We start from the raw sequence: 4,816 nt of genomic DNA on the forward strand, positions 1-4,816 counted from the left end.
CATTGATGATAAAGTGAGACTGAGTAATGCAGCTCCTACTTTCTTCCAAAGTAAGTGAAGTTCTCCACTACTTCATGTTTCCTTGTAGCATCACCTATGAAAGTTTTCTTATATCTATGCTTCTATTGAATAAGTTTTCTGATATATGACATTGAATTTTAACAATGCAGTACCTTTGTTGTATAGCTTCTTAATTACATTTTTCCTTTATTGTTGTAATATCATGTCATATTTCATCTGCAGTATTGTAAGTCCATTATCACATTCATGTTGGAAGTGAATCTTCTGTGTAACATCGTTTGAAACTAGGCAGTATTTATGATAAAAAGGATGTGCAAAGTCTAATACGAACAAGTATAAGCGAACAAATATGTATCATCACAAAATAGAAGCACCAAACTTAATATTACAGTCAAATTTGATCTAACAAAAAAACCAGTTCCTAGTTTGTTTACTCTGATCCAACAGCTTCAAAAGTAAACAAAGGAGGAACTGCTAACTATTCTAATGATAAAAAATATAATCAACATGAATCCATAAGACATATCATGAGTAAAGTCAGTGTATATGATAGGGTATTGATCCATAGGTTGCATTGTCGAACTTGAACCAATATCATGAGTAGAGTCAGTGCATATGAAAGGGTATTGATCCATAGGTTGCATTGTCGAACTTGAACCAATATCATGAGTAGAGTCATTGTATATGACATGGTATTGATCCATAGGATGTACTGTTAAACTTGAACCATTTCCATTCGCCATAGGTTGAATTGTTGAAGTTAAACCAATCCCATTATTCCCCATAGGCTGCATTGTCGAACTTGAACCAATTCCATTATTCCACAAGGGCTGCATTGTCGAACTTAAACTACCTCCATTATTTGCCATTGGCTACATTGTCGAACTTGAACCAATTCCATCGTTTGCCAACCAGTTTTCAGCCTCATTCATCATAGAATAATTTGCATTGCAAAATTGATAATCCTCGTTAGAAAGAAGCCCATTATGCATCCCTGCTCCCATTGAATTCACACTACTAATTGGAATATTTGATTGAAAGAAGTTGTGATCGAAGAAAGAATTCACAGTAGAAATAGGCCACAGAGTAGTATGGTTCATCAGTTCAGAGTAGTCCATATTTGTTGATGTGACAGTGAGGAACTTTCAATATGAACATTCATGCTCTTCAACAATTCGAGTTTTCCTTTTGCCTTGTCCATCATTTTCTCAATAACTCCAACAAGATTATGTAATTCTTTTTTAGATAAATAGTCAAATCTTGAATCCCAAGTGGGATACTTTTCTACTTTGATCTCAGCCTTTTTCTTTTCAACATTTTCGAAATAGTCAAATCTTCAATACCAAGTGGGATCTTTTTCTACTTTGATCTCAGCCCTCTTCTTTTCATCATTTTGAAATAGTTGGACAAGGTCTTACCCCTTTTGCTTCATCCTTGGAGTGGTTGGTTTTTGTAGAGATTTATTAGCTCTTTAACTTCATTTGGATCATTCTGCCACATTTGATCATGTTGACAATTAGTATTTCCTTCATATATGATCATGCATGCTTTGATGTCACAAAGTATTGAGAGTTCCGAAATTTTCTTGACCAAGCCAGCCTTCCGTTTTACTAAAGTGTTCATCCTCTTCTTGTGATCTTGAATTAGTTCCACTTTTATTTTTGATCTTCCCATTTTGCCTGCACTTCAACAAAATACACATACTGATTTATTATTAGTAGTAGAATAAAGAAAGCGGGCACCGTATTAATCAACCAAAAAAAGAAATTAATGTATTTATCAGATTGGTGATGAATAGAATTAAGCTTCAAAATCAGGAGGAGTAGTTTATAGGAATTACTCAATTTATAAAAACTATACTAATAGGAATTACTCAATTTATAGGTGTTGGAATGTATGCGTCCACCAGTTACGATAGCACCAGGTCCTCAACACAACAACAATAACAGAAAGTAAATAAATGTTGAAAGTAAAGATTGCACACACAACTTTACGTGGAAACCTCCTTTCTCAAGGGAGTAAAACCACGACCTATCTCACAGGGATTTTCAAACTGCTTTTACTAAACTTCACAAGCAAAAGTAAAACCCAGTTTACAACATGAGATTAACCTGCTAATCTCCATACTAAGTAATACCACCTATTACGTAAACGAGCCTAAGCAGATACAACATTGCCCATTATACTAACCCAAATGATTAATATAGACTTTGACGTAAGACACTAAGTTATTATAATGATTCACCCAAGATTGAAATGTTTCTATCACAAGCGAAACGATTCCTAAAATATACACACAATTACAAGTAGTCAAAGTAACAACTGGTACAGGAAGAAATAATGCAATCTATCAGGTCCCTGCTGTTTTGAAGCTTGAATATCTCTCATTGAATGCATGAGTAAAATGATGTTTGTGTATTGAATATATCAACCATGAAGAGCTATTTTCGAACGTACAAACAACCTCATCCGTTTTGATTGGTTCAGGACACTGGCGTCTCACCAACCGCTGAAGTCCCAGCTTGCCAGTTGTACAACATAAATCCTAAATGAACATACTCTGCAGAGGACCGAGTCCCTGCACTTGTGAGAAGATCATCAAAACATCTAGAGGCATTAATAAATATCATTTTCCCCTTTTTTGATGATGATAAACAATCTGCAAACAACCTCACATGACTGTTAAGCATTCATTCAAAAACCACATTAGTTCCCCCTGTCATTGTTCTTCCCCCTTTGTTCAATACCCATATGATTTCACAACAGTTTACCCCAAAAATTCCCTATTTTGACATCATTGAAAAGGCGTAACAATAAACATATGCGAGTGATATGCAAAGCATGTAAGAATTCAAGGCCATGGCCACACAGAGCATGAACATATAAGCAAAAAGAGAATATTAAACCATACTAAGCAGGGCTCACGAACGATTAGCATTAGATCACAAAAGTTGACCACAGAGGTCAGTCAAAACAGTACACATAGCCACTAGAATTTTGACACAGGAATGAAGAGTCTAGGAGGACATGACTTGTTTAAGATAGAGGGGTGAAGGGGATTAAAGGTGCGCATTAGCAAGGACATCCACTCATTTGCAGCCTCATGAGCCTGGATAATTTGCTTGTTGAGAGCCTTGACTTCCTCAATGAGTGAGGCATTTGACTTCAGCAGCAGTTCATTCTCATCCCTCAACTGTTGCACCACTTGCTCATCCACACCACTGGTACCAGGTCCCTTTGAGACAGCCTTCTGCAACTTAGATTTTAGTTGCGCAATTTCAACCTCCTTATCATTTAAGATCGCAGTGAGATCAGTCAACTCACGTTTAAGAAAGGCTTGATGTTCTATAAGATCCACTACCTGAGACCTGCCACTGGCCTTCCCTTCAACATACTCACATTCCAGCAGGGTGACATCAGTAAACATTTACTTGGTGGTACCAAGTACTCCTCTTCCCAAAGGCACTTCAAAATGTTTGAACACATAATTCAGTAGGTGGCCATAAAGGATGCCATGTTTGGCCCGTTTCCAAGACATAACCATGTGCATATGTTCAAGCATTAGAGCAGGAAGATTAATTTCCTCAAGTTCATCCAACTTTTCCATGAGAAACAGATCAGCAGCAGATGCTACAGTTCTTTTCTCTGTCTGTGGTACCAGCACCTTGTTGATGAACTCAAAATGTAACTGATATTCCCCATTAAGAAACTTCTTTGGCAACCTTGCTCGCTTGATGTCTCCATGCTTTGTAGCTTATTTTGGGAACTCGCTGGATGGTTTGCAGTCCTCAATTGATTATATTCCTTTCACAGGCACACCCAAAATGATTCCCAAGGATTCCTCATCTAGAAAGATTTTAATATTGTTCACAGTAGTCCTGATTCCTACATCCTCTAGAAGCTCCATGTTGTAGTAAAATTCACGCACCTTAGGTTCATGAAGATATGGTGTTGGCGGTTCGAACATATGACCTCAACCTTGTAAAGAAACAACATCAAAGAGATTCGACATACCAAATGCAATAAGATTGTCAGGATCGAATACTCTTCCATTCAGCACTTTTTGGCTCTCAATTTCAACTATGTTTTCTTCCCTTGTCATCTCCTTGTCTGCAACTGGATTTTGAACAGAAAGACCTAGTCCCTTAACTGAACTTGATTTAGCAGTGATCCCTTTTGTCACTCTATCCTTCTTCACAGGCGATTTCTTTGCAGCCTTCTGAATTCCCTTTGATTTTACCCTCCCATCCTCTCATTACTTCCTTTTTTTTGCTACATATGCAGCAACATCATCAAACTCAGTGTCACTAGACCTAACAAGAAAAGGAGTAGAGGTAGGCTTTTCAGGCAAGTGACCGTCCCGTCTTCTTTTCCGAGCCCTCTCGGTTTGAATTACATTTGCTGCTATGGCACTCCCCATAACTTTCTTCATTTCACTCCTAGTTCCATACCTCTTCTTGTCCCCTTTTGAGTGGGATACAACCATTTTTCCCTTACTTTTTCTCTTTCTTTCCTTTGCATACTCAGTGGGCTCATGAGTAAGAACAGCCTCAGAAGCACTCTTAACTGTTTCCATATCTGGGACATCAACTGTTAAAGTGTTAGCTCATCGCACCCATTTTCTACTCTATTTCAAAGGAACTTTTTCTTCCTCTTCCTCTTCCTCGTCACTCTCAACGTTAAAAGACCTACGGGTTTGGTCAAACATAGGTTGAACACTATGAGGGACTTGCTCCGGAGACCTCAACTCTTGTTGCAACAAGGTTGGTTGAACATCGCCTCTAAGAGAGGCCAA

The 4,816-nt window shown here is 37.8% G+C and overlaps 1 pseudogene; it reads right to left on the reverse strand.

Moving 5' to 3' along the window:
- Window positions 1–470: 470 nt before the first annotated feature.
- LOC125845919 (agamous-like MADS-box protein AGL11) lies at window positions 471–1,719 on the reverse strand (annotated as a pseudogene).
- Between the last annotated feature and the right edge of the window lie 3,097 nt (window positions 1,720–4,816).

The sequence above is a fragment of the Solanum stenotomum genome, chromosome 11 (genome assembly GCF_019186545.1).
Source record: "Solanum stenotomum isolate F172 chromosome 11, ASM1918654v1, whole genome shotgun sequence".
Lineage (NCBI taxonomy): Eukaryota > Viridiplantae > Streptophyta > Magnoliopsida > Solanales > Solanaceae > Solanum > Solanum stenotomum.